Source organism: Pyrus communis, chromosome 14 (assembly GCF_041283825.1).
Source record: "Pyrus communis isolate YQ-2024b chromosome 14, ASM4128382v1, whole genome shotgun sequence".
NCBI classification, from domain to species: domain Eukaryota; kingdom Viridiplantae; phylum Streptophyta; class Magnoliopsida; order Rosales; family Rosaceae; genus Pyrus; species Pyrus communis.
Window position 1 is genome coordinate 25,910,001 of NC_142578.1, and position 20,231 is coordinate 25,930,231.

General features: G+C 36.6%; 4 pseudogenes across 1 annotated transcript in view; 1 reads left to right on the top strand and 3 right to left on the bottom strand.

Annotated features, from left to right (window-relative positions):
• LOC137711855 (uncharacterized) overlaps nt 1-1,042 on the bottom strand; it is a 2,267-nt pseudogene extending 1,225 nt beyond the window's left edge. The window contains exon 1 of the transcript XR_011065162.2: nt 627-1,042. The product of XR_011065162.2 is annotated as an uncharacterized LOC137711855 (transcript). The remainder of the gene's footprint in view (nt 1-626) is intronic.
• A 1,217-nt stretch (nt 1,043-2,259) lies between these two features.
• Nucleotides 2,260-9,366, bottom strand: LOC137713294 (dynamin-related protein 4C pseudogene; annotated as a pseudogene).
• On the bottom strand, nt 5,470-8,317 carry LOC148691483 (uncharacterized; annotated as a pseudogene).
• A 6,994-nt stretch (nt 9,367-16,360) lies between the features above and the next one.
• Nucleotides 16,361-18,398, top strand: LOC148691484 (dynamin-related protein 4C pseudogene; annotated as a pseudogene).
• The last annotated feature ends 1,833 nt before the right edge of the window (nt 18,399-20,231 follow it).

Below are 20,231 nucleotides of genomic sequence, written 5' to 3' on the forward strand. Positions count from 1 at the left end.
TAAGGCCTCGAAGTTTTCTCAAAAGATAATCTTGGCCTCAGCTTTTGATAAAAAGACAACCCTTTTCGTTTACTTCCAATCCCTAACCTCAACATTCCTCACAGAGATAATCTTGGTCACACTCTAAAAATGACCAAAAAACTGAGAAAAGCTTATACGCCATCAAATCAAATCGAAAAACCTCAGTCAAAGCGAGCTCCAAATGCTCGATGAGGTTATGAATCAAACTTATGAAAACATGCACCTCTATTAGTAAATGAACTTCCTTTAATCCATTACCAATTAGAAACAGTTAAAAATCAACTCTTGCTACAAATCATTAGCAGCAAATAGGCAAAAAAGATAAGTAACAATTGAAGAAGCATCATTCCCATCAACAACAATTTGTAAGTGTCATTTGGTGGAACCACATTTATCAATAGTAAAATTCAACCAACATCAGAGGTTATTTACTAAAAAAATTCCCAACTCACAAATACAAATACAAAAATTGATACAGAATCAGCGCATCAAACTAAAAGGTAAAAGCAAATTAAACATAAATAAACAGCTCAAGATATAAATTCCACGACAAAAATAAAATAATACGCAGGAAAAGAGAGAGAGGTGAAGAAACAGAGGCCTACCCCATGTGAAGAAGAAGGAGAAACAGAGCCGTTGGGAGAGATGGCGGCAGTAAATTTGGCGATCGACCCACCACGTCTGAGATGAAACCCATACGAAAATTGTCATGGATATCCAACTTTGTCGAAGAAACAGGGACGACAGTAATCAAAGACGCCGTATTTGCAGCAGCAGAAGCAGACCCCATTTGATCAAATTTGAAATCTTTGATATCAACTTTCACATATAGAAATTACAGGGAGAGAAAGACTGAAGAGAATAAAATAATTTGTAACAATTAAATGAGTGAGAAGAAGAAACTTCGGTGTAATCGACGACGACGAACTGGGTTGTGAAACTCTCTTCAGATTAGTTGTTGGTTTGTTGGTGTCGTCGAATAGTTTTCTTTGGGCTTGAGGTGGTAGATGGGTGAGGTTTACATGCTCGGTTCAAGAAGAGTTGCTCTTTGGGTCAAGCTCGACCCAATAAGTAGAGGATCCAAACCACACTCGTTTGAAACGGGTCGTGTTTGATTATTTTGGAATGGATATTTCTTTCCAATTTGAAATGCATTAAGGTAAGTTTGACAATTTCTTGCATGAAATTGATACAAAACAACATGAGAAAATGAAAGATTTGGGGACATCTCAACGAGTGGGTGGTTATTGGATCGTCGAGTCATGTCTAGACATTAAGAATCCGTTAAGGTAAGACGACATTTTTACCATGTCTAGGTATTATACATGTTAATTTCTTACCTAACTTGTTAACTAGACACGAAAATGATAAATGAGTTTAAATTTCGAAAAACAATTAAAAAGAACGACACACCATAAATATGTTTATGAATGTATATAGACATGAAAAAAAGTTAAAGAGGTGAAATTGATTTCTTTTTTTTTTTTTCGGGTACAGAGGTGGGCAAAGCCCAAAAGTTATCCAATTCAATAGTCTTTGAATATAAAAGTTATCTAATTCAATATATTAAACCAGCCATATTTTAAGAAATGGCTAGCGTTTGAAATTTAGGAAATAAGATCTCTACTTGTGTTTTGGATTTCCCAACGAAATTATACCTTTTTGGTATGAATAGTTTATGGATGTTCTTATTTGGACAAATCAAATGTGAAAAGTGGCGTAAAGAAGGCAAGAATATATGGTATGTGATAGATCTATTTTCCTTCTATATTTTGTACTTTTACTTTACTGTCGAAAATAAATTAAATACTGTCATTTTGAGCTGAAGATCAAAATTGGAGTATATTTTATAAAAAATAAATTAAATGATGATGCTTACAAATAAATATGTTAGCATAGAAAATGGAACTAACACAAGATTAAATATAATAAACTGCCTACGCAGAATGCAGTTTGCTGTTTTTGTTTGTATTTTTGGCTACTTTTCTCATGTTCTTGTTTGTTTTTCTTCACTGGTTTAGTTAGCTACATTGCCCACACTAAATCAAAGTTTTAGGTCAAGAAAGCAGAAAATACCTACACTCAGCAAAAAAACACCTTTCATATGTCTGGTGAGAAACATTGAAACTCCATTCATATTCATTTTTTGAAACGGATATTTACAGGAACCATAAAGATCGATCCGCTACCAAAAGAACTAGAACAAAAAAAAAAAAAAACAAAATGGATTCTTTCGTGCTAACACTGCAGATCAGTGACCACCAAAATGGAATCCTTCAGCTTTTTGATCATCTTGTTCGACTTTTCCTTAACTGCCACCGCTGGAGACTCCTCCAGCATCCTTTCAATAACGCCACCGTGTGGTCCCATCAGCTCAGTCACAATTTCAATTTCCAAATCCTTGTTCACAAGGTCGGCAACGGTTATTTTCAAATGCAAGGCCATGCAGTCAACTAAACTTGTCAAAACCACCTTCCAATACGCAGTCATCCGCATTTTCAGGTCATATGCCGCCGAAAGAGCGTTCGGATTCTTCCTAAGAGCTTCAACTTCAACCTCCCCTATGCCCTCTATAGTTATCTTAGCTGGGCGGTTTTTGTCTTTTAAGACTCCGTTAACGAAAGCGTCATGCTGACCTATCAATCTATTCCATTCAGAGAGGTACTCCGGATTACATGTATAATCAGTAACTTTCTCCATTTCAAATATCTCCGTCATCCAAGTAATCGACCTTTCTTTCATCTTCGACATAAGATTCTGGCCTGCTCGTTTGGCGGACAGCTGAAGCTGATAATAATTTTCTGACTGTCGCATTAACACTGAAACAACAACATCCTCTATATAACTCCAGATCTTCTCCACAAACCCAAGAGGAATGCTTGAAATTCTGTTCACTCTGCTCTCCAACACAGTGATAAAACATTATGAGGAAGAAAGTTCGGAAGACTAATCCGCTTCGTTTCCTCCAAAACATTAATCTCTTCCATTAGAAAGTTTCTCTTTGAGTCACTTTGAGCACACTTGTGTAGCTCATCTGGGTATTGATTGAGCATGTCGACCATTCGCACAGTGAAATGCATGTGGCGATCATCAGAATCAAATTCTCCTCTCAGAAGAATTTTCCTGAGTGATTCTTCTGCCGATCCAATGATCTGCATGAAAGCTGTCATATCCTCAGCAACGGATGTCAGACTCTTAGGCATATTGTTGAGCTCTGCGAGGCTGGAATTCAACTTCTCGTTGATTTTCTATACTATCTCTGGTAAATTTCTTGCTATGTTATTAACCTGAATCTGCACCAACCATTGTGCTAAAACTGGAATAACCATAGATTTGTCGATATTAGATAGAAGAGGATGAGATTGAAATAATTCCTGAGTAATGGCCCCTGCCTCTTCGTATGTTTCATCACCAATGCGTTTCCTCACGCAGACATAACCTCGCCCAATATTGACATCGTCTCCTGTTACCTTCTTAAGCAATCCTTCCGGTGCCTTATCGACCTTCATCACTACCGCCAGAGTCCTTTCACCGGTCTTGTCAACACTAGCAGACAGGACATTAAGAATTATACTCTCCTCAGGCTTGATATATTGCATCATAATTTGATCATAAATATTTTTAGGCTGACCCTGAACTGGGACTCTAGTGATCCCAGGAACATCGACCATCGTCAAATCAGGAACGCCATTCTTTTTAACCAGCAATGTCAATGGGTGTTGAAATTCAGTTCAAAAAACGTTTGTATATTTCATTGGAAGTTAGTATTACAAGTGAGGGCTCTTATAGAGAGGCCGAGCTAGGTAAAAAACCCATTGAACAATTACAACCAGCTACAAGAAAGAAACCAAAAGATAAAAAAGCTAGCCCTAGTTACAAGTTACAAGAAATCTAGAACTAAGATACTAGAAGACATAAACCCTAGAATTAAGGGATTGGAACAAAAGCAAGTTGGTAACAAAAGTGACCGTTTAGTAGCAGCTACAACTCTACCCAAGAATGAGGGCTAGAGTTGCAGTTGCAACTTGAAATTTGATGAGCTGTGATGTGCCTTGAACACCTTCCAACATAGACCCAACAAAACTATAGCATGCTCATAATCGGTCAGTTTCAATACTCCCCCTCAAGCTGGATCAAGAGGGTTAATTGATCCAAGCTTGCTCAGTAATCTTTGGAAATGAGTAGAGTTGAAAGTTTTGTGAACAAGTCAGCAAGTTGATTGTAACTTCGAGTGTACACTGTGTTGATGACTTTGGATTGGACTTGAGCAGGAATGTAATGACAATCAACCTCAATATGCTTTGTTCTTTCATAAAAAACTGGGTTCCAATCTATATGCATGACAACCCCATCACTTGATCGCGTAATCACCGTTTGTTTTTTACTCTTCCATGTCACAAGATTACCACCAACAAATGTACAGAAACTAATGATAGACTTGCGATCGAGGGAATTACCTACCCAGTCAGCATCTGTGTATGCCATAATGTGATTTGAGCCATGTTTCTTCATGAGCAAGCCTCTGCCAATTGACCCTTTCAAGTATCGCAGTATCCTTTTGACAATATCCCAGTGAATCAGTGTGAGAGAGTGCATAAATTGGCTGACAAGGCTTACTGAATAAGCAATATCAGGTCGTGTAATTGTGAGGTAAATCAGCTTTCCTACCATACGTTGCTAGACACTAGGTTTTGACAGTGGTTCACTTTGGACATCTAATTGAAGTTTTCTCACAATAGGGGTAAGTGCTGGCTTGCAATCCAACATATGAGCTTCATCCAATAGATCAAGTACATATCTTCTTTGATTTAAGAACAAACCCTTGGAGGATGTGGCCATTTCAATGACAAGAAAGTACTTTAAGACTCCCAAATCCTTAAGAGCAAATTGTTGATGAAGAGAGGATTTGAGGGCACTGATTTCTTCTATGTTATCTCCTGTTATAATAAGATCATCAACATATATAAGGACAATGAGCTTACCCCTTGTACCATTGCGAACAAACAATGAAGAATCGACATGACTCATTTGGAACCCTGCAGCTTCAAGAACTGAGCTCAACTTCGAGTACAGGCTAGGGGGGATTGCTGGAGTCCATATATAGCTTTGTGAAGCTTGCAAACTTTGCTAGTTTCATTCTCTTGTGGATGTCCTGGAGAGCTTCATGTATACCTCTTCTTCAAGTTCACCATGGAGGAATGCATTCTTCACATCCATTTGAAATAGAGACCAATCATGATTAACTGCTACAGACAACAGTACTCGTACCGTGCTCATTTTGGCTATAAGAGCAAATGTCTCCTTGTGGTCAATGCCATAAGTTTGTGTGAAACTAGGGGCTACTAACCGAGCCTTATGTCTTTCAATATTGCCATTTGAATGGAACTTTGTCTTGTACATCCACCTACTCTCTACTGCCCTTTTTCCCTTTGGAAGATCAACCACACTTCATGTTTGGTTGTCATTCAGTGCTTTAAGCTCTTCTTTCATTGCTTCCTGCCACACTTGAATGTGAGCAGCTTCATTAAAGTTCCTTGGTTCAACATTAGTGGACAATTGATTGAGAAATGCTGCATAGGATGTTGATAGTTTTTGATAGGTTAAAGCTTTGGAGATGGGATGTATTGCATTGTACATAATGTACTCTTGCAGCCTTAATGGAGGATGCTTGTATCGAGTAGGGTTTCTTTGTGGTGCCAAAGCAGGTTGTGGAGCAGTGACTGAGCTTTCTTGATCAAGAGATGTTTATTCACCATCATGTTGCTCCGAGTGATGTTCGAGATGAACATTTTAAGGATTGCATTCATGTAGATTTGCTAGGGTAGGCAAAGAAAATATGTCTATAAGGTTCTCCCCCTGAGGTTTTTCACTACAACCTTTGTGAAAAAATGGAGCACGCTCATCAAATCGAACATCTCTTGAGACTCAAATCTTTCCATTATGTGGATTGTAGTATTTATATCCTTTTTGAGAGCTTGAGTATCCCATAAACACACTTTTGACAGCTTTAGGTTCGAGCTTATCTTGATGTGCAGCTTGAACATGAACATAACAAGTGCACCTAAAGGTTCTGAGGTGTGAGATGCCAATATTCTTTCCCTTCATTACTTCAACAGGTGATTTTGAATTCAAAACACGAGTAGGTAATTTGTTGATGATGTAAGCTGCAGTGAAAAGATCCTGAGACCAAAACTTTCTAGGAACATGCATTTGAAACATAAGGAACCTTGTTTTCTCCAATAGGTCACGGTTCTTTCTCTCAACTACACCATTTTGTTATGGTGTACTAACGCAGCTGGTTTGATGTAAAATCCCATGATTGCTCAAATAATTAGACATGTTATTGGATGTGTACTCAGTGCCATTGTCCGATTGTAAGATGTTTAACTTAGATGAGAATTGGTTTGTGATTAGTTTATGGAAGTCTTTGAAAGCATAAAAAATTCACCCTTGAACTTCAATAGGTAAACCCAGGTGACCCGATAGTAGTCATTAATAAAAATGACATAGTATTTATATCCATCAAATGAGTCTATATGAGAAGGACCCCATATATCTGAGTGAACAAGCTCAAACAGTTTACTGGTTCTAGACTTGGAAGAAACAAAATGAAGTCTAGTTGCTTTTGACATTTGACAGATTTCACACTCATATGGTGTTTTACAAAAGTTAGGAAAGAGTTTGGTCATCACAGGTTCTGAGGGATGGGCTAGTCAAAGATGCGAAAGTTGGTATTCTTGAGGGAAACTTAGGCTGGTAATAGGCTGCTTAATAGACTTGAACTTCTTTGAGAGATAATAGAGTTCATTCAAGAGAAACCCTTCACCAATCTTCTTCTAAGTAACTTGATCCTGAAATAAAACATTGTGAGGATAGAATATGGCAAGGCAATCTAGAGTGGTTATGATTTTACCTATGGACAAAAGCTGGAAAGGGAATGAAGGTACATACAAAGCTGTTGACTCAATCTCATCACTTAACAGTTTAAGTTTTCCTTTTCCTAGAATAGGTTCTCCTTTCCCATTTGCTACAAATACACATGTAGATTTAGGCATATTTTGAAACTTATCTAAGTAAGAAGACTTGTTTGTTATATGGTCAGTGGCACCTGAGTCTATAATCCAACAATCATGTGTAATTTCATTGAGTGTAGTGGAGAGGGCAATCATAATACCTGAAACATTGTCTTGAGTTGTGGTCTCAGTCAAGAAACCTATGAATTTTCCGAGCATGGCAGTATGATTCTTAGTGGTCACTTCCTCATCTTCAATGGTGCCTCCTCTTCTTTGAAGAAAACTTGCAAATTCATTTATCAAGTCTATTGGATTTGCAATGAAGTTTGAAATTCCTCCAGTCGAAGAACTAGTTGAATGGAGAGCCTTTAGAGTGGTTCCTTTCCCTTTTTTGATCATTTTTCCTTCCTTATCAAACCTTGGCTTGAACTCCAGGTGCAAGATTCAGCATTTTTCCCTTAAATGCCCTTTCATGTTACAGTAAGTACATTTCCAATCTGCCTTTTTTCCAATGAAATTTTTTTCACCAGTGTGTTTATGATTGCTAGTGAAAGCCCTAGCCTCAGAGTTAGACTTAGGCTCAATGTGCATGACTTTTCTTCGAGTTTCCTCCATTTGGACAGCTTGACAAACACTATTAAATGAGGGCAGATCGGGTGTCATCAACAAATGACTTTGAAGATCTTCATATTCAGCTCCTAGACTTGCCAGGAGTTGGAATACTTTTTCTTCATTAGCTCTTTTAAGGAGTGCAGCCGAATCGATTGTATGTGGATGGTACATGTCGAGTTCATTCCACATAGACTTCATGCTTCCAAGGTGTTGCACGAAGGATTGGTCACCTTGCCTTATCCCAGCAAGGTCCTTCTTGAGTTGAAATATACGAGCATCATTATTTTGGCTGCCATACATCTCTTTGATAAATTCCCACAAAATACGAGAGGACTCTGAGTAACTGAAGAGTCTGAGTAACTGAAGAGCTCAGATAGCTTAGGTTCCATGGAATTAAGTATCCAGGACATAACAAGTTGATCGTTTGCAAGCCATGCACCATATGATGTAGAGGATGGTTTAGGTGGTTCAATGCTTCCATTGGCATACCCTAGCTTCGATCTTCCACCTAGGGCAAGAGAAATGGCACGTGACCAAGGTAGGTAATTGAGCTCGTTTAACAACACGTAGCACAAACGTTGATTTGGATTGATCTCACCATGAATTATACTAGGAGGTGAAGTGTTTGAAGAGCTTGTAGCCTCTTGGCTTAAAGAATGGTCTTCTGCCATTACGGTGAATGAAGAACAAAAGAAACAAAGTTTTTGAATGAATCGGACTGCAGAGACAGGACCCTATGGTTCCTGCTCTGATACCATGTTGAAATTCAGTTCAACAAATGTTTGTATATTTCATTGTAAATTAGTATTACAAGTGAGGGCACTTATAGAGATGCCGAGCTAGGTAAAAAACCCATTGAACAATTACAACCAGCTACAAGAAAGAAACCAAAAGATAAAAAGGCTAGCCCTAGTTACAAGTTACGAGAAATCTAGAACTAAGATACTAGAAGACATAAACCCTAGAATTAAGGGATTGGAACAAAAGCAAGTTGGTAACAAAAGTGACCGTTTAGTAGCAGCTGCAACTCTACCCGAGAATGAGGGCTAGAGTTGCAGTTGCAACTTGAACTTTGATGAGCTGTGATGTGCCTTGAACACCTTCCAACATAGACCCAACGAAACTATAGCATGCTCATAACCGGTCAGTTTCAATAATGGGGTATTAGATATCCCCTTACCTCCTCCTGCAATAGAATTAGTGGCTTTGACAATATCATCAGAAATATTGTTTTCGTTAGTACGATCAACTTTGCCGTTACACTCCAAAGAAAGCTCACAGGCTGAGGACTGTGTTGAAGCCTCATTATTATAAGAGGTACCCTTGTACAGATACCTGGACCCCTAGGGAGGCTAATGCCGGCCAACGATTCCAGCACACTTGATTTACCGGAAGATTGATCACCAACCACTACAATTGTGGGGAGCGGAATACCTTCTTCCATTATCTTTAAGTTACAAAGTTTGTCAATTGCGTCGAGCAAAAGGACGGATTTTCTCATTGTATAAGGACACAATTGGCGGTGCACATGTGTTGACAGGTTGAGGTTGTTGTTCTTCGGAATGAACTAGTGCTGTCGAGCTTTCATCATTCGAAACGGTACTCGTGCTTGATTTGCTTTTGTTGGCTGCTAGCTTTCCTGATCCTCCCATTTCTGTAGTAGCACAAGTTGAAAACAGTGTGGATTTCTGACTTACAAGAGATTGGAGCATTTATGAACTTAATATCAATTCGAGTATTCCGAACAAAAATAAACCAATAACTAGATATTCATGTGTGTAAGTGTAACAAAGATTGGCGATCATCCGAATAGTTTGTCTTTTTCCCTAACTTAGTCTCAAATACAATACACACCCACATACACACCATCACGCACGCGCACACCCACCCACCCACCCAAACGCGCGTGCACACAACCACGTGCACGTACACCCACACACCCCCAACGCGAATCCTTGATGGTATGTTGAAATTCGATAAAGAAGAAAAAAGATGGAAAACTTAGACTTATGTACAAAAGTATAAAACCAAACCACTCAAAGAAATGAAAGTAGCAAATAGGACCCGCTAACAAGCTGCAGATGGTAGGTTGATGCTTTACAATTTGAGTCTTAAAATCATGCTAATGTTTTAATCCATGTAGTTGGCTATTATTTCTGGTATCATCCAAGAATAATACAAATTCCTCTCGGCTATAACCGTTCGTTAAAAAAAAAAAAAACACTAATCCTAATTAATATTTGTGGAATAAACATAACAGGGTCTTAAAAAAAGGAGAAATAGAAGAGTAATGTTATTCATACCATGTTTTTATACCACATTTCTATACCACCTTAGGTGGTATCTGATGTGGACAGCCACATCATTTGAAAAATTTGCAAAACCCAAGAAAATGAAGGAGAAAGACTCCTCGTATACCACAATCATCATTTAATTAACTAGTTTTTCTTAATTATTAGTTTATTAAATAATGAATTAAATTTAAAAATATGATTACTTCAAACGATGTGGCTGTCCACATCAAATGCTACCTAAGGTGGTATGAAAATATGATACAAAAACATGGTATGAATAGCATTACTTGAAACATAATCCTAATCTGTCACACTTCTTCGGAATATGAGTAATGCTATTCATACCATGTTTTTATGCCGCATTTCTATATCACCTTAGGTGGTATCTGATGTGGACAGCCACATCATTTGAAAAATTTGCAAAACTCAAGGAAAGGAAGGAGAAAGACTCTTCGTATACCACAATTATCATTTAATTAACTAGTTTTTCACTACTACAAAAAGGCTTTATTGTGTCGGTGGTTGGTGTCGCTTTTATAAAACATAGTGGCGCTTAAGACATTCCGACACCTACTTTACATGGTGTCGAAATTACTGTCGCTTATAATCGACATAATCTGTTAATGTCGCTTATAACCGACATAGATTTTAATATTTTTTTAATAGTGGTGTTGCTTTTAATCGACATAAAGACTGGTGTCGCTTTTTTCTGACACTAATGATAGTTTTTAAATATTTTCAAAGCCAGTGTCGGTTGTAGCTGACATAAGTTTTAATTTTTATTAAATATTTTTAAACCCGGTGTCGCTTGTAATCGACATAAAGTTAGCGTCGGTTAAAAGAAGACTGGCGTCGCTTATACCCGACACTAGAGAAAGTTTTTAAATATTTTCAAAGCCTGTGTCGCTTGTAGCCAACATAGATTTTAAATTTTTTTTAAATATTTTGAAACCCAGTGTCAATTGTAAGTGACAAATTAGTGGCCTTTATATACCCTCTAGAATAGGCCTGGCAAACAGGTGGTGTTATGTTACACCCGTTATTTTAACGGGTCCTTAACAGATCGAGTCACTTTACCCAATGGGTAAAGTTACCTGACCCGTCAAGAAAAATATTTTTTTTTTCTTAAATTTGCACATAACATTTTGTGATATCCACTAGTGTAAGTATTTTAAATTGAAGATCGAGTTCATTCATTGTATTCATATAGGGTCAAGAAGTGTAGCTGTAAAAAATCATCAAAATCGGAGTTAAAATAACCGTTAAATAGTGATTTTTCGTTGATAATCGTCGAAACGTTTTGTCCCGTTACTTGATCTCTGAATGTTTGTTATTTTGCAATTTTTGGTGTATGCGATCTCAAAACATATACAAACATGTTTGACGGTTGGATCGTTGAAAATAGCTTCATAGAATGTGTATCTCATCAAAACAATAGATTCACTAACACTTAAGAGTTTATTCATACTTTTATTAAGTATAACATAAGATTTTGTGGTATCCACTAATGTAAATATTTTAAATTGAAGATCAAATTCATTCATTGTATTCATATAGGATCAAGGAATGTAGCTATAAAAAATCATCAAAATCAGAGTTAAAATAACCGTTAAATAGTGATTTTTCTTTGATAACCGTCAAAACGTTTTGTCCCGTCACTTGATCTCTGAATGTTTGTTTCTCGCGATTTTTGGCGTATGCAATCTCGAAACATATACAAACAAGTTTGACAGTTGGATTGTTGAAATTAGTTTTGTATAATGCGTATCCCATCAAAACAATAGATTCACTAACACTTAAGAGTTTATTCATACTTTCATTAAGTATAACATAAGATTTTGTGGTATCCACTAATGTAAATATTTTAAATTGAAGATTGAATTCATTCATTTTATTCATATAGAATCAAGGAGTGTAGCTGTAAAAAATCATCAAAATCGAAGTTAAAATAACCGTTAAATCATGATTTTTCGTTGATAACCGTCGAAATGTTCTGTCCTGTTACTTGATCTCTAAAAGTTTGTTTTTTGCAATTTTTGGGGTATGTGATCTCGAAGTATATACAAACATGTTTGATGGTTGGATCGTTGAAACTAGGTTCGTAGAATGCGTATCCTATCAAAACAATAGATTGACTAACACTTAAGAGTTTATTCATACTTTCATTAAGTATAACATAAGATTTTGTGGTATTCACTAATGTAACTATTTTAATTGAAGATCGGATTCATTCATTGTATTCATATAGGATCAAGGAGTGTAGCTGTAAAAAATCATCAAAATCGGAGTTAAAATAACCGTTAAATCATGATTTTTCGTTGATAACCATCGAAACGTTTTGTCCCGTTACTTGATCTCTGAATGTTTTTTTTTTTTTTTTTTTTGCAATTTTTGGTGTATGCATCTCGAAGTATATACAAACATGTTTGACGGTTGGATCGTTGAAACTAGTTTCGTAGACTGCGTATCCCATCAAAACAATAGATTCACTAACACTTAAGAGTTTATTCATACTTTCATTAAGTATAACATAAGATTTTCTGGTATCCACTAATGTAAATATTTTAAATTGAAGATTGAATTCGTTCATTGTATTCATATAGGATCAAGGAGTGTAGCTGTACAAAATCATCAAAATCGGAGTTAAAATAATCGTTAAATTGTGGTTTTTCGTAATCGTCGAAACATTTTGTCCCGTTACTTGATCTCTGAATGTTTATTTTTTGCAATTTTTGGCGTATGCGATCTTGAAGCATATACAAACAAGTTTGATGGTTGGATCGTTTAAATTAGTTTCGTATAATGCGTATCCCATCAAAATAATAGATTCACTAATACTTAAGAGTTTATTCATACTTTCATTAAGTGTAATATAAGATTTTGTGGTATCCACTAATGTAAATATTTTAAATTGAAGATCAAATTCATTCATTGTATTCATATAGGATCAAGGAGTGTAGTTGTAAAAAAATCATCAAAATTGGAGTTAAAATAACCGTTAAATCGTGATTTTTTGTTGATAATCGTCGAAACGTTTTGTCTCGTTACTTGATCTCTGAATGTTTGTTTTTTTTGATTTTTGGCTTATGTGATCTTGAAGCATATACAAACAAGTTTGACGGTTGGATCGTTGAAATTAGTTTCGTATAATGCGTATCCCATCAAAACAATAGATTCACTAACACTTAAAGTTTATTTATACTTTCATAAAGTGTAACATAAGATTTTGTGGTATCCACTAATGTAAATATTTTAAATTAAAGATTGAGTTCATTCATTATATTCATATAGGGTAAAGGAGTGTAGCTGTAAAAAATCATCAAAATCAGAGTTAAAATGCCAGTTAAATCGTGATTTTTCATTGATTTTGTGGTATTAACTAGTGTAAAGATTTTATTTTGGGCGGGAATTTTCTTGGTTTTTTTGCATGGGGAAATGGATTGGATAAGCTTTTTCAGTCAGTGTCAGAGTTGGCATTGGTTTTAACTGACGCAACCTCTGATTATGTTGATGCAAAATTGCCCTTATTTCAACGCCACACAAATCTGTCAGAATAACGTCGATTTTTTCCGACGCAATGTGATCCTATTTCGACACCGACCCTTTCAGTCAAAAGTGTGTTAGGCCTTTCAGTGTGTCAAGCTGCGTGTATCTAGGTCGTGTCAGACCTAGTGTCGGTTTGAACCGATGCAAAGTCCTAATATTTCGACGCAACTTATGGCTACTGTCAGTTTGTCAGAGATGGTATCGGTTTTTACCGACGTAAGGTGTTATAGCTACTATCGGTATTAACCGACACTAAGTTTTTATCCATATTTAAACCCCGTCTTTCCCATTACTTCCATGCTTCCATTTCTCTCTCTTGTTTACTCCCTCCCCTTCTCCCATTTCAGCCATACTCCTTCTTCTTCTACTAACTTTTGCTATGGATAATTCTAGTGAAGATCAACATTTTGAGGAACTTCATTTGGAAGAGGAGTTCGAAGTTGGTTCTTTTTTTAATTATTAATAATTTCAGTTTTTGTTTTGTATTTAAACTAGTATTATGCTTAAACTAAAAATTTCCATTTCATCCGTACTCATGTTTCTTCCCCAATTTCAGTCTCTCCTTCCCAATTTCGTTCGTGCGTTCATTTCTTCTTTTGTATCAGTTTTTCTACTTCTCTTTTCAGAAATTTTTGCTATGGATCAACATTTTGAAGATCAACATTCTGACAAACTTCATCTCAAAGAGGAGGAGTTCGAAGGTGGTCTATTTTAAAATTATTATGATTATTAATTTCAGCTTTTTTGTTGTATTCTAACTAGTATTGATGAAGCCTCTCAGCGTACAGGGGTGAATGATTTTTTCGTGTTAGTATATCATTCTTATTAATTTTTAATATCTATAATTTATTTTTCTGCTTTACGATTGTTGATTTGTTTTTTTTTTTTTTTTTTTTTAAATTTTATTGCAAGGCAACTATGGAGGGCAATATTCAATCTATGATTGAGTCTGGTTAAGAAGATACTGATAGTCTGATAAGCTTATGACCCAAGTATATGTCGAGACGAAGGGTCTTGAGCATCATAATAGAGTGCATGGGTGTGGATATTGGGGGACTCCAAATATGGTGTCTTATGCATCTTCTTTAGCTTCTACTTCTAATTCCTTTAGGAGATCATCTAGGAGTTCAGTAACAATGCTGATGACTGAGAACAATGAATTGAGAAAGTATTGGGACAACTGTTATTGTTATTAGTTTTTAATAATGTTTGCTTTGGCCTATATATGAAATATGATTGGAATTATTTATATATATTTTAATTATTATTAACGAAAAATGGAGAAACAATTTGTATTTTGCTTTATTGTAATATATCTGATGTCGCTTAGGGATGACAGTAGCATAAATATTATATTTATTGAAATGTAGGTAATGTCGGATAGGACTGGCAGTAGATTGATTATTTTATTTGTTTACTATTATGTAATGTCAGCTACGGCCGACAGTAAATGTAATATTTTATTGTTTAATTGTTACTTAATGTCGGTTAGTAGCGCCATCATGTCAAAATTTAATGTCGCTTATAAGCAATGTAATCTACGATGTCGCTTTTGAGTGACGATGTTGTTCTTTTTATTTTATATTACTTTGCTTTGTGGTGGCGGATTAAGGGGTCTAAGCGATGTCAATACCCTTTCCGTGAAGGTAGTATTGGTGTCGCTAACCCAATCCGACATTGCACTATTTAATGTCGGATTTTTACCAAATGGCCGACAGTAATTTGTGTTTCTTGTCGGTTTTTGACCACCAGTGATAGCCTCTTTTGTAGTAGTGTTTCTTAATTATTAATTTATTAAATAATGAACTAAATTTAAAATTTTGATTAATTCAAATGATGTAGCTGTCTACATCAAATGACACTTAAGATGGTATGAAGTGTGGTATAAAACCATGATATGAATAACATTACTCTTGAAATATATACTAGTTTACTTCCTGGAAAGGACCACGTGCCTAGGCTACCTTGCATGCATGCATGGAGAAATTTTTTATTATGACGGAAATACTGATGGTACACCACGTGTTTTTATGTAAGTGGTGAAAAATTTTATTTTTAAGTTACTAACTTTTTAACACACATATCCCACTATTTATATAATAACACGTAGTATACCATTTCGTGTGCCAGTCACAATTAAATACCTCTCGCGTGCATGAATATAAATGACGAAAAAGGTCGAAATGGTTTCAAGAAAATTAAAAAAATCATGGTTAATCAATAGCTTACCTTGGATCCAGAAAGAATCTTTCAAAAGTAGTTAATTAAGACTAGCTAGGGTTTGAGTTCATACCAAAAGAATCCTTTCTGAGTTCTGAGTTCGGCTGATTGAATCCTAGCTAGCTTCTTCTGGAATTGTGTGCATGCATGCAAGGGCAGGAGAGATTTTTCAATATATGGAGTGGTACACAACGTATTACTATACAAATGGTGTAATATGTATGCTAAAAGGTTAATAATATAAAAATTAAAATTTCTCACAATTCCTATTAAAACACGTGGTGTACCACTTGTCACAACTAAAAATTTATGGTAGATGTTAGTTGGACCTCAATTAACAATAGGGTTTGAAGGAAAATAAAAAAAATAAAGAAAGCTGGTAATTTTTGTACCTTTCTTAAGGAGAGGTGCACTATTCCTTGAACTTTTGCGCACAATTCTATTATCAGCATGCGGTTTTGAAACGGTTGGTTGTCATTTACTTCGATTCATATTCCAATTCCACAAATTAAATGTTGCAGCATTCCATAGGTTTGCTGAATTATATATACTACTAGGAGCCCTTCTGCGTAAGGCACTTACTAAAACCAGCTTTCTTACATCTTCCTGACAAATATCTTCTCTATCTAGTAGTCATCTTGCCACAATTCAGAAATGAGAGGAGCAAGGCACAAGAAATTGAGTTCTAAAATTCAAACTGGGGAAGGCTCCCTTGCAACGGTTCAGGCAGAGCTAGACGTAATACCTCTCAACACCGCACCTATTATGTCGTCCTACGATGACAAGATCAGTCCTCTTCTGGATACGGTAGACAAGTTACGCAGCTTGATGGTGATGGATGAAGGCATTCAGCTGCCAACGATTGTGGTGGTCGGAGACCAGTCATCCGGGAAGTCTAGCGTGCTAGAATCCTTGGCCAGCATCAGCCTGCCTCGGGGCCAAGGCATCTGCACGAGAGTGCCTCTTATAATGAGGCTGCAACACTACTCAAGTCCTCAGCCTGAATTTTCCTTGGAGTACAATGGCAGAGTTGATCGTACTGATGAAGAAAATATTGCCGAAGATATTGTGAAAGCTACAAGTTCTATTGCAGGGGGAGGTAAGGGAATTTTTAACACCCCACTGACTTTGTTGGTGAAGAAGAATGGGTTTCCGGATTATGGTTGATCTTCCGGGTATCACTAGAGTTCCGGTCCATGGTTAACCTGAAAATATTTATGATCAGATCAAAGATATGATCATGGAGTATATTAAGCCGGAAGAATGTGTTATTCTGAATGTATTGTCTGCTACGGTGGATTTTACTACGTGTGAGTCAATCCGGATGTCACAAAGTGTAGATAAAACTGGTGAGAGGACGCTCGCTGTGGTTACGAAAGTGGACAAGGCACCGGAAGGACTACTTGAGAAGGTCACTGGAGATGATGTAAACATTGGTCTTGTTTATGTCTGTGTAAAGAACAGGATTGGTGACGAAACTTATGAGGAGGCAGCAGCGATGGCTCATGAACTATTTCAAACCCATCCCCTGCTTTCGAAGATTGACAAGTCCATTGTCGGTATTCCAGTTTTAGCACAGAAGTTGGTCCAAATTCAAGCAAACAGCATAGCAAGAAATATACCCGATATAGTGAAGAAGATCAATGACAGGCTGAACTTCTGCATTATGGAACTGAATAAAATGCCGAAGAGTCTTTCATCTGTTGCCGAGGCCATGACGGCCTTTATGCAAATCATTGGCTTGGCTAAGGAATCGCTTAGGAAGATTCTTTTGAGAGGAGAATTTGAGGAGTGCGCGGAAGACAGTCACATGCACTGCACTGCTAGATTGGCTGAGATGCTCAACCTGTACTCTGGTGAACTTCACAGATGTGCTGAGACTGATGCAAAGAGCAACTTCTTGATGGAGGAGATCAAGATCTTGGAGGAGGCCAAAGGTATTTCACTTCCGAACTTTCTTCCGCGCAATGCTTTCCACATTATCTTGCAGGGAAAAGTGAATGGAATTTCAAGTATTCCGATTGCATTTGTGGAACAAGTGTGGAGCTACATTGAAGAGGCGGTTATTTCTGTCGTGATGCGTAATTCGGAGAACTATTATCAGCTGCAGCTGTCAGCAGGGCGTACTGGCCATAATGTAATGGCCAAGATGAAGGAAAGGTCAATCAAGTGGATGCTGGAGCTTGTAGAGATGGAAAAGCTGACAGATTATACATGCGATGCTGATTATGTTTCCGAATGGAACAAGTTGATGGCTAGTCAAAATGCATTCGTTCATGGAGTCTTAACTGACGAGAATAAACCTTCTATCATAGCTATAGAAGGCATCGGGGAAGTTGAAGTCGGTGTTCTGAGGAAGTATCCGCATGTTTTAGCTCAAGCTTATGACCTTAAAATGAGAATGACTGCCTGTTGGAAGGTTGTTTTGAGGAGGTTTGTGGACTTCATGGCATTGCACTTGCAGCTGTCCGTTTTTAACCTTGTGAACAAAGAGATGGAAGCTGAGATTGTGAATGAGTTGATGGGACCTTACGGCGGGGGAATCGAGAGGATGTTGGAGGAGCTGCCGGCAGTGGCAGTAAAGCGTGAGAAGCTTAACAAAAGCATAAAAAAGCTGAGGGATTTCTTACACGATCCGTTAATACGACACGTAAACGATACAAAAATAACGGGTTTCGGGTTAAAACAATAACTAATCGGATCATTATAGGGTCACATGATAATAACCCATTAATAACGGGTTCTTGACAGGTTTACACGAGAATAACACGTGCATAAGCTGTTTCGACACGATAAGAAAAAAGTTATTTTGATAATTTTAATTTTTTAAACTACTAAAAAAAACTTTGTATAAAATACATTAGTTATAATGAATATATATTGTTTATTAATTATTATTCTATATAAATTTTAAAATTTAAGTTTTATTTACTTATTTATTTTTATAGTATATTATAGGCAAAGATTGAGATTAAAAATCATAAAACACATTAAAAATAAAAATATCAAGTAATTTAAAAATACTAAACACATTAAAAAATATAATAATTAATTTACATGTGCGAAAAATATGAAAAAAAATATGCAAACGCTCGTAGTCGCATCCTCTACACTTTGAGGATGGGTATATGATCATTTGAGTTTTTAAAACCATACAAACTCTCATGAATAGTATTTTTAAAGGAGTTCAAAATAAACAAAATTCATAATCATTAATGTATAAATCTGAAAATGTGAAAGCATAATAAACGTTCATAATTGCATCATCAACGCTTAGACGATGGTTACATGGTCATTTAGGGGGCGTTTGTTGCGCCGGACTATCTCGGACTGGATTAGCTTCAAGGACTAAGCTGGACTGGCTTAGACTAGACTAAACTGGACTAACTTAGTGAAGCGTTTGGTGCAGTATTGGACTAAGAAGCTGGATAATAACAAATTCTAATATTATTTTATTTAATATATAAATTATTAATATTTTATTATGATCTTATATTTTTCTCCATCTTTTCCTACCATTTCCGTCCCACTCTTTTCCTCTTCTCTCATCGTCCCACCCTCTCCCTCTTTTTTTCCTCTCAGACCTCTCAATTCATGTCTCTTTCTCATTCCTGGTCAAACTCCTTATTGATTCCAGTCTCTATTTCTCTGTCCTCCCTCCCTCTCTAGCTATGCGTTGTTCGAACGGAAACTCACGGCTCCAATTTTCCCGACGAGTTGCAGGTTTCCCGATGTATTTTTTGGCCAACTCTCATTAAATTGGATGAAGTTAGCACCGCCAAAAAATTCATCACCATCTCTGGACCGATATCTTAGCTTTGCATGCTCGAATTTGTCATGGATTTGAAGAAGCCCAAATAGGCCAAGACTTCCAGGCCATTTTCCGGCCACATTCGACCACATTTTGCCCTCGATTCAAGTAAAATCATAATCTTGTCACTCCCAGCTTCAATTTGGTATATTTTATATGAAAGTTGGTTGTGAAATGGATCTGAAAGAGAGTCGGGAAGTTAATGATTGATCTAGGTGACCGGTGATGACGAGGAGTATGTCAGGAGTGGTCGTTGAGCATGACAAGGACGAGAAATAGAGGATAGTCTTAGCTAGTCCCATGGTTATTAGGGGGTCTCACTAAGACCTCTTAGTGAAGGATTTTGTCCATGCTAGTCCCCTTTAGTCTCATTAATGTTAGTCTCAGCATGGAACAAACACAGTATTGGACTAATAGCTAGTCCAGTCCAGTCCAGTCCGAGTTAGTGAGGGCAAACAAACGCCCCCTTAGATTTTTAAAACCCTCCAAATTTCATGAACAGTGTCTTTTATTTGAGTGCAAAATTAATAAAATTAATAATAATTATTGTGTGTGAAAAATGTAATCACTCGTAATGAAAAGCTTTACAACTTTCATAAAGAGATCAACTCCGAAATTTAGTATGTATATATTAATAGGGAAACTTGAAATAGGTCCAATTTTATAGCCCAATATTAGGATTAGTCCAATTTTTAGTTATTTTTGACTTAGCTC